Genomic DNA, 16,870 nt, shown 5'->3' on the forward strand with positions numbered 1-16,870 from the left:
TTATTCGCCTACCTCCTCATGCCTTTTGCACACAATGTATATAGACTCTTTTTTCTTTTTTTTCTACTGTGTTATTGACTTGTTAATTGTTTACTCCATGTGTAACTCTGTGTTGTCTGTTCACACTGCTATGCTTTATCTTGACCAGGTCGCAGTTGTAAATGAGAACTTGTTCTCAACTGGCCTACCTGGTTAAATAAAGGTGTTCTCAACTGGCCCACCTGGTTAAATAAAGGTGTTCTCAACTGGCCCACCTGGTTAAATAAAGGTGTTCTCAACTGGCCTACCTGGTTAAATAAAGGTGAAATAAAAGAATACATAAAAATCTCCAACACTTCCTAATAAATTCACTCACCGAGTCAGCGTGAGTAACCTACTGTTATTGTCTGAGGTTTCCTGGAACAAATCCCAGGCTAAAGATGTACAGTGACTTCAGGTGGGAGACTAACACATCAGACCGTAGGTAACTGTTATGTATTACAGTAATACCCAGATATAATACTGTGCACATGTTTAACAGGAACAGAAAGTCAATAATAAACTGGGTACCAGTCTGTCCTCTCTTGTCAACTCCTTACGGAATTGCCAAGCCAAAACATTTTGGAATTACAATGAGTGACAATGAGTTGGCATGACAACGCAAACAGACTGGCACTCAAGCTAGGTAAATAATGCGACTTTATAAATTAATCCTACAGGCGGTGATAATAATTTTTGGGGGATGGAATGAATTAATCAAAGAATGGAAAAGACTGAAATCAAAAATGGACATAATTAAAATAGAGAAGTGGAATGACATATTTCCACAACGACATCCTTGAAGTGGTAGACACATTCCAAAACACAAAATATTTGACAATAAAAATAAAACAATTCTAAACGTATGTGATTCTTTGTTGCCAGGTGTTCCATGTAATAAATTAGCAAAAGATTCTAAACTGTTTTTGCTTTGTCATTATGGGGTATTGTGTGTAGGTTTGATGAGGGGGGGGGGGGGGACAATTTAATAAATTGTAGAATAAAGCTGTAATGTAACAAAATGTGGAAAAAGTCAAGGGGTCTGAATACTTTCCGAAGGCACTGTATAATAGCGTGTGTAGCTAATCGTGTGTGTCCTTTTTAACATGTTGTCAAACAGTTCTAATTCTGCTTTTAATTCTGGGAGCCTGAGTGGAGTCTGTCGGATTGTATAACTGGCCAGTGACAGGACAGGCATCAAATGGAAGGGATATATTTAGGACTAGTATGTGGCAGGCAGGGAAGCCCCCTGAACTTAGTGACTGTAGTGGAAAAACCTCCTCAGTAATAGTCCCAAATTACACCCTATTCCTGGTCTAAAACTAATGCACTACATGGGGACTATGATGCCATCCTGGACTCCCTAGTGGTACCGGGGTTTAATTAAGGCACTGCATCTCAGTGCTAGAGGGGTCACTACAGACCCTGGTTCGATTCCAGACTGTATCACAACCGGCCGTGCTTGGGAGTCCCATAGGCCGTCATTGTAAGTAAGAATTTGTTCTTAATTAACTGACTTGCCTAGTTAAATAAAGGTGACATAAAATCCTGAACAGAGCTGGTAACTGTACTCTCTGCAGCTGTGCTGTGCTTAGCCACGCCAAAAGACATATTGCACTCCAGTGAACAGGGAATGCCAAGCGTCTGTTCGAATTCTGTCAGTTTACATCTCACAGTCTTCAAGCAAGGGCCGTGGGACTCTGTGCGTCATTCTATATAGAAGCAGTATATCTCACAGGTTATATTGTCAAAGAAATATGTAACTTTTGATGTGTATTTCTAGGATGAAAGATCATTGAAACGTGTTAAAATAGGGAAAGGATGATGCTCTGTATAAAATGGTACAGGGCTTGAGTTCTCGCTGATCTTCTAAGGGCTCCTCAATGCCAGCCAAAGAACAGATTAAGGATCATGATTGCGCCGTGGAAACGAGTTGAAATGAAGCATTGTACACTTGTCAGATTTTCAGTTTTTTTTTTTTTTACACCAATTCCCTCTTCTGTCTTTCAGATCTTCATGCTCCGTGACATTCATTCTGACGGTGAAATCATGTCACCTGTGACGTACAACGAGCGTTGCTCTCTCCACAGTACGGCGCTCTGGAGAGCTAGCGTCTCGTAAGATGGCTCCATTGCTTGCTTCTCACAGTTTTTGCTCTGGATCACCTGTATACAAGCCTTTGAACCACAGTTGAACCATATGTCTGTCATAGTATATCATCCCTCTTTACTGTGAGACATTTACAGTTTTAACAGCTTCCGTGTAGATTTCAACAGGGTTTTTTTTAAAGTTTTTTTTTAAGACGCATTATTCTGAGAGATGAAGTGATTTAATAAGTGTTGATGCTATTTCTGGATAAAGGTATGCGTGCAGAAGACACATCGATGTAACCTACATGTTGTTCTCTATTATTCTCCATCTGTCTGTATAGATATATTTCTATCAAGCGAAGATAGAATCAAAATAATATATGGTAGGGCTGTTGTATTAGAGAGCGATAATATACAGCAATAGTCTTTCACATTTATACCATGAGTCATTATTCATCCCACTCCCCCCCATCCTTTCCAGAGATAAGGATGTGTTCAGATGGTACAGTCTGGCGGACTGGCCATCTGGCATTTCGGGCAAATGCCAGATAGGCTGGTCCATTTTTAGCCCGGTAGCCCTGTTAAACTTGGGTTGTTTTTGCAAAATGATAATTATTTGGTTAATAACGGGAGCCTCAATGTGTCGCGGCCTCAAGGGATAAAAAAAAAAGGGGGCCATGTGTTAAAGTGCCAGGGCCGATTTCTGATCCCAGTCTGCCCCTGGGTACAGTTGGCGTAGACATGCAGTGTTGGGGAGAAGCTGAGAATCCCTTGGCCCAGGCAGGGTGGGTGGTTCTGGGCTGTGTTTCTCTCTGATGGCAGAACAGTGTTGGAGGCCAGGGACCTGCTGTTGTAACACATTAACAGCAGGTGGTAGAGAGACCAGAACAACACCAATGTGCCCCTCCAGATGTGATTCTGCTAATTGAAACTAATTAGAGGACCTGTTTTTCAGAATGTCGTCATTAGCACTTGGTGCTCTTCACAATCTGTCATTTGTAATGTTGGTTGTTGTAGAAAGAAGGGCGTTGGTGGTAATTAACGAGTGTTCGGTACTTATGTTTCCATGGTTTTGTGCGTTGTGTCTGTATGTGGACATGTTTCTTCTCATTGTGAAACAACTGTTATCTCACACAAGTCTTTGAATGATAAAAGCTGAATGTGTTAATTTATTTCTGAAAATTGTCTTTACACTGAAGAATAAAACAGCTCAACCATCTACAGTATGAGTATACAGTACAGTTGTCTCCTACTAGATTACCAGACTACCAGACTACAGTATGAGTATACAGTACAGTTCTCTCCTACTAGATTACCAGTCTACAGTATGAGTATACAGTACAGTTGTCTCCTACTAGACTACCAGACTACAGTATGAGTATACAGTTGTCTCCTACCAGATTACAGTATGAGTATACAGTACAGTTGTCTCCTACAAGACTACAGTATGAGTATACAGTACAGTTGTCTCCTACTAGATTACCAGACTATAGTATGTCCAAAAGGGCCTATAGATGTCCTCATTGTCATCTGGTATTGGAGATGTCTGTCCAGGTCTCAACGCTGCTCCAGGGAATCCAGCATCGGCACAGGTGTTCCTGTTTGCGGCCATGATGGTATCCTCTCCACCAGAGGTCAGTTCCTCATCGATCATCAGGTAGGCCAGGACCAGACTGGAGGGGCGACTCAGACCCAGCGCAGTGGACCAACACCTGCCAGGCCTGGGGGAGCGAAGAAAGGTAGGTGCACTTAGTCAGCTCTCATTTAGTTATATTTAGAAGAAGACGACACAGGTACAAAGATAATTCCATTTCATGTGTAATACTTAAATACATAGGTAATAAAATTACATTGTTACTTAAAAAAAAAAAAAGGTATTTTTCTTAACTGCATTGTTGGTTAAGTAAAAGTAAAGTAAGTCATTTCACTGTAAAGTCTGAAAAATCAAACGTAATTTCATTCACTACCTAAGTGATGTCTCAACTCAGCCGAATCCCTAGCAACAGGGGATTCATTTAAAGGTATCCCATTCATGTAGTAGAAGAACACGGATTACTTGTTGTTCATTTCATATTGTGTCAAACTCTGAATTACAGACCTGTAGGCTTAATATCAAAATGGAGTACTTAAAAAAAAAAAAATGCTTTCCTCCCAAAAGTTTTCTTTCAACAATGTTGCAACACGGTAATCCGTGGTTTCCCTTATCCTACTTTGGGGTTTAGGGCCCATAGGAGCGGGTAATTGAACTGTCTTCCAGCCTGTGTTTCTGCTAGGGATTACTGTAGGCCCCGATACACACTGAAGCACTAGTCAGATCAGCCAGCCAACATGTGAAGGAGGGGAGGGGAGGCATCATGTGCGTCCCAAATATAAACCTATTCCCTACATAGTACACTACAGGGTGCCATTTGGGACACAGATATCATCTAATTACTGCCATGTGATTGGATCACTGCATAACAGGGACAGGAAGTAGCAACTCTGTTACAACACAAGGCCACGAACATAATTGTGTAATTTCCATGTCCAATGAAAGTGTTGCTGACAAATTACCAGGGCAATCCATTTAAAAACAATTTTCTTGTCCAAGGTCCCTGGCTTATGAGGTCACTGTGGGGTACGATATTAGCTTGATATTGCCCTGTCCAAGGTCCCCGACTTATGGGGTACAATATTAGCTTAATGTTATGTTTTAGCAGGTTTGTGATTTGCATTTTAACTGCTAATGGAATGGAAGGGAGGATTGCTGCATGTTGTTGGAACTGACAGACGAATGATGTTTGAATATACAATTAATTCACAAACAATGTAATGGTAAATTTAGAGGTAATTGTATAGAGTAAAAGAGAAAGCCTTCTGCATGGGACAACAGACAGCCTTCTGCATGGTACAACAGAAAGCCTTCTGTATGGTACAACAGAAAGCCTTCTGCATGGTACAACAGAAAGCCTTCTGTATGGTACAACAGACAGCCTTCTGCATGGTACAACAGACAGCCTTCTGCATGGTACAACAGACAGCCTTCTGCATGGTACAACAGACAGCCTTCTGCCTGGTACAACAGACAGCCTTCAGCATGGTACAACAGACAGCCTTCAGCATGGTACAACAGACAGCCTTCTGCATGGTACAACAGAAAGCCTTCTGCATGGTACAACAGAAAGCCTTCTGTATGGTACAACAGACAGCCTTCTGCATGGTACAACAGACAGCCTTCTGCATGGTACAACAGACAGCCTTCTGCACGGTACAACAGACAGCCTTCTGCACGGTACAACAGACAGCCTTCTGCATGGTACAACAGAAAGCCTTCTGCACGGTACAACAGACAGCCTTCTGCACGGTACAACAGACAGCCTTCTGCATGGTACAACAGACAGCCTTCTGCACGGTACAACAGACAGCCTTCTGCACGGTACAACAGACAGCCTTCTGCACGGTACAACAGACAGCCTTCTGCATGGTACAACAGACAGCCTTCTGCACGGTACAACAGACAGCCTTCTGCACGGTACAACAGACAGCCTTCTGCACGGTACAACAGACAGCCTTCTGCACGGTACAACAGACAGCCTTCTGCACGGTACAACAGACAGCCTTCTGCACGGTACAACAGACAGCCTTCTACACGGTACAACAGACAGCCTTCTGCACGGTACAACAGACAGCCTTCTGCACGGTACAACAGACAGCCTTCTGCACGGTACAACAGACAGCCTTCTGCACGGTACAACAGACAGCCTTCTGCACGGTACAACAGACAGCCTTCTGCACGGTACAACAGACAGCCTTCTGCACGGTACAACAGACAGCCTTCTGCACGGTACAACAGACAGCCTTCTGCACGGTACAACAGACAGCCTTCTGCACGGTACAACAGACAGCCTTCTGCACGGTACAACAGACAGCCTTCTGCACGGTACAACAGACAGCCTTCTGCACGGTACAACAGACAGCCTTCTGCATGGTACAACAGACAGCCTTCAGCATGGTACAACAGACAGCCTTCTGCACGGTACAACAGACAGCCTTCTGCACGGTACAACAGACAGCCTTCTGCACGGTACAACAGACAGCCTTCTGCATGGTACAACAGGACAGCCTTCTGCATGGTACAACAGACAGCCTTCTGCATGGTACAACAGGACAGCCTTCTGCATGGTACAACAGGACAGCCTTCTGCATGGTACAACAGACAGCCTTCTGCATGGTACAACAGACAGCCTTCAGCATGGTACAACAGACAGCCTTCTGCACGGTACAACAGACAGCCTTCTGCACGGTACAACAGACAGCCTTCTGCACGGTACAACAGACAGCCTTCTGCATGGTACAACAGGACAGCCTTCTGCATGGTACAACAGACAGCCTTCTGCATGGTACAACAGGACAGCCTTCTGCATGGTACAACAGACAGCCTTCTGCATGGTACAACAGACAGCCTTCTGCATGGTACAACAGACAGCCTTCTGCATGGTACAACAGGACAGCCTTCTGCATGGTACAACAGAAAGCCTTCAACATGGTAAAAAGCTTCTGTAAAACACTTTGCGCCAACCGATGATGTAAAAAAGGTCTTTCTGAAATACCTTTGATTGATTGCTTATCGTTGGGCGAGCTCAGGGCGGTCTTGATGAATTTGACTGCAGAGCAGAAGAAGGGGCAGAGGTCAAAGGAGGCCATCTGGAATGGCTCCAGTCCATGGGGATTGTAGTGACCCTGTAGTAGCCCGTGTTTGCGTTAAACTTACCGTCCGCTGCGTTCAGGATGTGGGTTATGTGATGAGCCTGGAGTTGTCCTCTTGTCTTTGGCTGCATACCTAAAGACACAGAAAATCACGAGGTCAGGGTTCATTTCAATTCAAGTTTAGTCAATTCAGGTCAGGAAGTAAAGGAAAACCATCGACAAACATTGGAATTTCAGTCTACTTCCTGAATTGAAATGTAATTGGAATTTCAGTATACTTCCTGAATTGACAGAATTGGAATTGACCCCAACCCTGTAAAAGAGGTATTTTCTTCTCTGGTTCAAACCATCAACTCATGCCCCCTCGACTCACATCACTCCTTACACAACAAATGTATCTAGTGTTGATTTTTCAGTCTAACGTTTCTAGTTTAAGTGTTAAATCAACAATAATTGGTGTAAAAGAACCCCATTGTTGTTGTTAATAACCAGTGTTAAAGTAAAACCACACCCATAATTATCATATTTCCCAGGATGCTCTATTGCAGGTTGATTTTTTTTAGAATTGGTTGTTTCAATATGTATTTTTTCATGTACATTGATTTATAAATGTATATTGTCACATTTTGTTGTTACAGCCTGACTTTAAAATTGATAATTTATTATTTTTCTTTCTCACCCATCTACACACAAAGGGTAATACCATAATGAAAAAGTGAAAACATGTTTTTAGAAATAGTTAAAATAGAAAATTAAATACAGCAATATCTCATTTATATAAGTATTATTATTCTTTTTTTTAACTAGGCAAGTCAGTTAAGAACAAATAGTTATTTTCAATGACGGCCTAGGAACAGTGGGTTAACTGCCTTGTTCAGGGGCAGAACGACAGATGTTGTACATTTTCAGCTCGGTGATTCAATCCTGCAACCTTTCGGTTACTAGTCCAAAACTCTAACCACTAGGCTACGCTGCTGCCCCTTGAGTCAATACAATGCAGAAGCACCTTTGACAGCAATTACTGCTGTGAGTTTTTCCGGGTAAGTCTCTAAGCCCTTTCCACACCTGGATTGAGCAACATTTGCACATGATTATTTTTGTATTTCTTAAAGCTCTGTCAAATTGGTTGTTGATCATTACTAGACAACCATTTTCAGGTCTTGTCATAGATTTACAAGTAGATTTAAATCACAACTGTAACTCAGCCACTCAGGAACATTCACTGTCTTCTTGGTAAGCAACTCCAGTGTAGATTTAGGCCTTGTGTTTTAGGCATTTATCCTGCTGAAAGGTGAGTTCATCTCACAGTGTCTGGTGGAAAGCAGATTGAACCAGATTTTCCTCTACGATTTTGCCCGTGCTTAGCTCCATTCCATTTATTTATTTTATCCTGAAAAACTCCCCAGTACTTAACGATTACAAGCATAACCATAACATGATGCAGCCACCACAATGCTTGAAAATATGTCGAGTGCTACTCAGTAATGTTGGAAAACCTCCCTGGTCTTCTTTTTTTACTTGTCTATTTTCAAAGGTTAAGAACATGAATCATTTCATAGTTCGCATATAAATGGATCCACGTGGAAAACGAATGGTATAGAAACCGTAAATGACCTGGGAATAGAGAAAACATTTAGTTCTGTGACAGCTTTAAAAATACATTTTGGATTAACCAATGTAGATATTTTTTTTAAATACATTCAACTTAAAATGTTGATTTTAAATCTTTTGGACGTCAACACAATCTTATTTGAGTTAGAAAATGATGTTCATATGATAGGGAAGATATACTAAACCCAGGCAGAGAGCCTATCCAACTGACAATCTCTTAGGGAAAGATCCGTCGGTCTGCATATTTCGAGACAATGGCGTATGAGGGTGCAGTGAGATACCTGATGGGTTGGACTATACATTTCTCGTCAATCATCTTTTTAAAAAAAATGTTTACTTAAACTGGAAATCAACCAATCCTCCATCGTTAACACAATGGAAAGATCAAATGCTTTATTAACTAATATTAAGTAAATGTTGAAAGGTGTGTGTGTGCGGGGCTACGGAGAGAAACAAAATGGCGCAGTTTGAGGCCATGTGGCGGAGAGTGATATGGGCACCTGAGATGAGGGTGTGAGCAGGGGGGGGGGGGGGGGGTCTGGGCAGGGGTGATGTTGTGGATGTTTGTATGATGTTGTTGTTTGTATCTGTACGTTTTGTATTGTTTATAAAAGATACAAAATTAAATCGTACAAAAAAAAGTCCTTGTGGTTAAATATGTGTTTGAAATTCACTTCTCGGGGGACCTTACAGATAATTAATTGTATGTGTGGGTTACAGAGATGAGGTAGTCATTCAAAAATCATGTTAAACACTATTATTACACACAGAGTGAGTCCAATGCAACTTATGTGAACTTATTTAGACTTGCCATAATAAAGGTGTTGAATACTTATTGACTCAAGCAGTTTTGCTTTTAATTTTTAATTAATTTGTTTGTTTTTTTTAAATCAAACAACATAATTACACTTTGACATTATGGGGTATTGTGTCTCCATTTCACCCATTCTAAGTTCAGGATGTAACGCAACAAAATGTGGAAAAAGTCAAGGGGTGTGAATACTTTCTTGAAGGTACTGTAAACAACATAAATTTGTCTAAACGAATCCAATCTGTTACTTGGATTCATGGCACCCGTTACTGAAATGGTTGTTCCAGTTTAGATGGTTTATGTTGTCTCATATCTTTGCCTTCCCAATCCTGCAGTCATTCTGAATACAGGTTCCGGGCGAATCGAAATATACAATGTTGGATGTCGCCACTGACTGGAGTCCAATAGGAATTACACGTCACTTTGCAAGCTGTCATAATGTGATTTGGAAACCCTTGAGTTTCAGGCCACCAAATTAAGGTAAAACTATGCCCTCAGAATAAGGCCTAATTAATTAGTTGTAATGAATGTAATTTTAATGTTAGTATAATCAATTAGGATGTCAATTGCTGGGGGCCAAATAACAGGTAAAAAAAAAGAGACCGCAACAACCAAGTCTCTGTCACTAACAAATACAGTCATGGTTAGTAACTTAAATTCACCAGAAATGAAAGGCACTCTGGGAAATATGCAAATAACGATTTACACTAAGCAGTGTGTGTATTCAACACTGAAAAGTGTGGCCCTGTATAGACACTGGGCCAGTGTTCAATTTAACACTCTGTGTTGATTTAACAATGGAGAATTTGCTGTGCAGCAGACATTTTTAATACGGTGACTTACTATACAGTAAGTGCATAAAGAACATTTTAGTATTTGCATGTGATCCCTGCGGGACTTGATCCCACATTCTTGTGACAGAAGATGTCGCCAGTGGGCTTGTCAAAACTTCATACATTGAACTTAATAATAGGTGAGCCTGTCAACGTGATGAAAGGGTGGTCCTCCTGTGTTATGCCAAGGTCATGGGTTCAAAGGATCACAAATACAGCACATACAGCACATACCAACACATACAGCACATACCAACACATACAGCACATACCAACACATACCAGCACATACAGCACATACCAAGACATACAGCACATACTAACACATACAGCGCATACTAACACATACAGCACACACTAACATATACAGCACATACCCACAAATACAGCACATACCAACACATACAGCACATACCAACACATACAGCAAATACCAACACATACAGCACATACTAACACATACAGCACATACCAACACATACAGCACATACCAACACATAATAACACATATAGTACATACTAACACATACAGAACATACCAACACATACAGCACATACCAACACAAACTAACACATACCAACACATACTAACACATGCAGCACATACCCACACATACAGCACATACCAACACATATGGCACATACCAACACATACAGCACATACCAACACATATAGCACATACCACACATACCAACACATACAGCACATACCAACACATATAACACATACCACACATACCAACACATACAGCATATACCAACATATACCACACATACCAACACATACAGCATACACTTACACATACCAGCACATACCACACATACAGCACATACAGCACACCCACACATACAGCATATACTAACACATACCAGCACATACAGCACATACCAACACATATAGCACATACCACACATACAGCACATACCAACACATATGGCACATACCAACACATACAGCACATACCAACACATACCAACACATATAGCACATACCACACATACCAACACATACAGCACATACAGCACATACCAACACATATAACACATACCACACATACCAACACATACAGCATATACCAACATATACCACACATACCAACACATACAGCATATACCAGCACATACCACACATACAGCACATACAGCACACCCACACATACAGCATATACTAACACATACCGACACATACAGCACATACCAACATATACAGCACATACCAACACATACAGCACATACCAACACATATAGCACATACCCACACATACAGCACATACCAACACATACCCACACATAGAGCAAATACTAATACATACAGCACAAACCAACACATACAGCACATACTAACACATGCAGCACATACTAACACATACAGCACATACCAACACATTCTAACACATACAGCACATACCCACACATACAGCACATACTAACACATTCTAACACATAGAGCACATACCCACACATACAGCACATACTAACACATACAACACATACCAACACATACAGCACATACCAACACATTCTAACACATAGAGCACATACCCACACATACAGCACATACTAACACATACCAGCACATACAGCACATACCAACATATACAGCACACACCAACACATACAGCACATACCAACACATACAGCACATACCAACACATATAGCACATACCCACACATACAGCACATACCAACACATACCCACACATAGAGCAAATACTAATACATACAGCACAAACCAACACATACAGCACATACTAACACATGCAGCACATACTAACACATACAGCACATACCCACACATACAGCACATACTAACACATACCAACACACACCACCACATACAGCACATACCCACACACACAGCACATACTAACACATACAACACATACTAACACATACCAACACATACCAGCACACACCAACACATACAGCACAAACCAACACATACAGCACATACTAACACATGCAGCACATACTAACACATACAGCACATACCAACACACACCAACACATACAGCACATACCCACACATACAGCACATACTAACACATACAACACATACCAACACATACAGCACATACCAACACATTCTAACACATAGAGCACATACCCACACATACAGCACATACTAACACATACAGCACATACCAACACATACAGCACATACCCACACATAAAGCACATACCAACACACACCAACACATACAGCACATACCCACACACACAGCACATACTAACACATACAACACATACCAACACATACAGCACATACTAACACATACCAACACATATCAGCACATACAGCACATACCAACACATACAGCACATACCAACACATACAACACATACTAACACATACCAACACACACCAACACATACAGCACATACCCACACACACAGCACATACTAACACATACAACACATACAACACATACCAACACATACAGCACATACTAACACATACCAACACATATCAGCACATACAGCACATACCAACACATACAGCACATACCAACACATACAACACATACAACACATACCAACATATACCAACACATACAGCACATATTAACACATACAGCACATACCAACACATACAGCACATACCAACACATACAGCACAAACAACACATACCAACACATACAGCACATACCAACACATACCAACACATACAGCACATACCAACACATACAGTACATACCAACACATACAGCATATACCAACACATTACTCACATACCAACACATACAGTACATACCAACACATACAGCATATACTTACACATACCAGCACATACCACACATACCAGCACATACAGCACATACCAACACATACAGAACATACCAACACATACCAACACATACAACATATACAGCACATTCCAACACATACCAACACATACCAGCACATACCAGCACATACAGCACATACAGCACATACCAGCACATACAGCACATACCAACACATACAACACATACAACACATACCAACATATACCAACACATACAGCACATATTAACACATACAGCACATACCAACACATACAGAACATACAACACATACCAACATATACCAACACATACAGCACATACTAACACATACAGCACATACCAGCACATACCAACACATTACTCACATACCAACACATACAGTACATACCAAGACATACAGCATATACCAACACATACAGTACATACCAACACATACAGCATATACTTACACATACCAGCACATACCAGCACATACCAACACATACAGCACATACAGCACATACCAACACATACAGCACATACCAACACATACAGAACATACCAACACATACCAACACACACAGCACATACCAACACATACAGAACATACCAACACATACCAACACATACAACATATACAGCACATTCCAACACATACCAACACATACAGCACATACCAAAACATACAGCACATACCAACACATACAACACATACCAACACATACAGCACATACAACACATACCAACATATACCAACACATACAGCACATACCAGCACATACCAACACATACAGCACATACCAACACATACAGTACATACCAACACATACAGCATATACCAACACATTACTCACATACCAACACATACAGTACATATTAACACATACAGCACATACCAACACATACAGCACATACAGCAAACCCACACATACAGCATATACTAACACATACCAAGACATACAGCACATACCAACATATACCACACATACAGCACATACCAACACATACAGCACATACAACACATACCAACATATACCACACATACTAACACATACAGCACATTCTAACACATACAGCACGTACCAACAACAGCATACAGCACATACAACACATACCAACATATACCACACATACCAACACATACAGCACATACAACACATACCAACATATACCAACACATACAGCACATACCAGCACATACCAACACATACAGCACATACCAACACATACAGTACATACCAACACATACAGCATATACCTACACATTACTCACATACCAACACATACAGTACATACCAACACATACAGCATATACTTACACATACCAGCACATACCAGCACATACCACACATACAGCACATACCAACACATACCAGCACGTACCAGCACATACCAACACATACAGTACATACCAACACATACAGCATATACTTACACATACCAGCACATACCACACATACAGCACATACAGCACATACCAACACATACCAGCACATACCGGCACATACCAGCACATACCAACACATACAGCACATACCAGCACATACAGAACATACCAACACATACAACATATACAGCACATTCCAACACATACCAACACATACCAGCACATACCAGCACATACCAACACATACCAGCACATACAGCACATACTAACACATACCAGTACATACCAGTACATACCAGCACATACCAACACATACAGCACATACCAACACATACCAACACATACTGCACATACCAACACATACAGCATATACTTACACATACCAGCACATACCAGCACATACCAGCACATACCAACACATACCAACACATACAACATATACCACACATACCAACACATACAGCATATACTTACACATACCAGCACATACCAACACATACAGCACATACCAACACATACAGCACATACCAACACATACCAACACATACCAACACATACAACATATACCACACATACCAACACATACAGCATATACTTACACATACCAGCACATACCAGCACATTCCAGCACATACAACACATACAGCACATACAGCAAACCCACACATACAGCATATACTAACACATACCAAGACATACAGCACATACCAACATATACCACACATACAGCACATACCAACACATACAGCACATACAACACATACCAACATATACCACACATACTAACACATACAGCACATTCTAACACATACAGCACGTACCAACACATACTAACACATATAGCACATACTAACACATACTAACACATACTAACACATACCAGCACATACCATAACATACCAACACATACAGCACATACAGCACATACCAACACATATCAACACATACAGCACATAGTAACCCATACCAACACACACAGCATATACCAACACATACAGCACAGACTAACACATACAGCACATACTACAAATGTAGAAGCATCTTCTAAGTGGTCTTATGTACAGTGGCTTGCGAAAGTATTCGCCCCCATTGCATTTTCCATATTTTGTTGCCTTACAATATGGAATTAAAACAGTTGTTTGTATCATTTGATGAAGATGAAAAATATTTTATATTGTGAAACAAGCGGCAGGGTAGCCTAGTGGTTAGAGCGTTGGACTAGTAACCAGAAGGTTGCGAGTTCAAACCCCCGAGCTGACAAGGTACAAATCTGTCGTTCTGCCCCTGAACAGGCAGTTAACCCACTGTTCCTAGGCCGTCATTGAAAATAAGAATTTGTTCTTAACTGACTTGCCTGGTTAAATAAAGGTAAAAAAAAAAAAAAAAAACAAGAAGAAATAATAATAACAAGAAATAAGACCAAAAAAAAACAGAAAACTTAAGCGTGCATAACTATTCACCCCGTCCAAGGATCGCCGTCCCAAGGAAGCAGATGGAGGCAGTGAGAGAGGAACGGTGACGATACGAAGAGTTAAGTCAACGACGGAAGCCTGAGAGGCAGCTCCAAAAAAAATATTTTTTGGGGGGGCACACGTGGAGATTGGCGGAGTCAGGGTTTAGACCTGAGCCAACTCCCCGTGCTTACCGTGGGGAGCGTGTGACCGGTCAGGCACTGTGTTATGTGTCTCCAGTGAGCATTCACAGGCCTGTGCGCTCTCTGCCAGCGCACCGCATTTGCCGGGCGAAAGTAAGCATCCAGCCAGGACGGGTCGTACCAGCTCTATGCTCGAGACCTCCAGTGCGCCTCCACGGCCCAGTGTATTTCGCTGACATTTTCAACCTCTCCCTGTCCGAGTCTGTAATACCAACATGTTTCAAGCAGACCACCATAGTGCCTGTGCCCAAGAACACTAAGGTAACCTGCCTAAATGACTGCTGACACGTAGCACTCATGTTGGTAGCCATGAAGTGCTTTGAAAGGCTGGTCATAGCTGACATTTTTATTTATTTTTTTCACCTTTATTTAACCAGGTAGGCAAGTTGAGAACAAGTTCTCATTTACAATTGCGACCTGGCCAAGACGAAGCAAAGCAGTTCGACACATACAACGACAAAGAGTTACACATGGAGTAAAACAAACATACAGTCAATAATACAGTATAAACAAGTCTAAATACGATGTGAGCAAATGAGGTGAGATAAGGGAGGTAAAGGCAAAAAAGGCCATGGTGACAAAGTAGATACAATATAGCAAGTAAAACACTGGAATGGTAGATTTGCAGTGGAAGAATGTGCAAAGTAGAGATAGAAATAATGGGGTGCAAAGGAGCAAAATAAATAAATACAGTAGGGAAAGAGGTAGTTGTTTGGGCTAAATTATAGGTGGGCTATGTACAGGTGCAGTAATCTGTGAGCTGCTCTGACAGTTGGTGCTTAAAGCTAGTAAGGGAGATGTGTTTCCAGTTTCAGAGATTTTTGCAGTTCGTTCCAATCATTAGCAGCAGATAACTGGAAGGAGAGGCGGCCAAAGAAATAATTGGTTTTGGGGGTGCCCAGAGAGATATACCTGCTGGAGCGCGTGCTACAGGTGGGTGATGCTATGGTGGCCAGCGAGCTGAGATAAGAGGGGACTTTACCTAGCAGGGTCTTGTAGATGACATGGAGCCAGTGGGTTTGGCGACGAGTA

General features: G+C 41.4%; 1 long non-coding RNA gene across 1 annotated transcript; it reads right to left on the reverse strand.

The window, feature by feature from the left end:
• Positions 1-3,248: 3,248 nt before the first annotated feature.
• LOC110499601 (uncharacterized) lies at positions 3,249-6,931 on the reverse strand. Its single transcript, XR_002469991.3, has 3 exons — positions 6,859-6,931; positions 6,698-6,751; positions 3,249-3,829 (listed from the first exon to the last, which is right to left on the reverse strand). It is a non-coding gene; the product is annotated as an uncharacterized LOC110499601 (long non-coding RNA).
• Positions 6,932-16,870: the final 9,939 nt, after the last annotated feature.

The sequence above is a fragment of the Oncorhynchus mykiss genome, chromosome 20, assembly GCF_057628025.1.
Source record: "Oncorhynchus mykiss isolate SJ-2025 chromosome 20, ASM5762802v1, whole genome shotgun sequence".
NCBI lineage: Eukaryota > Metazoa > Chordata > Actinopteri > Salmoniformes > Salmonidae > Oncorhynchus > Oncorhynchus mykiss.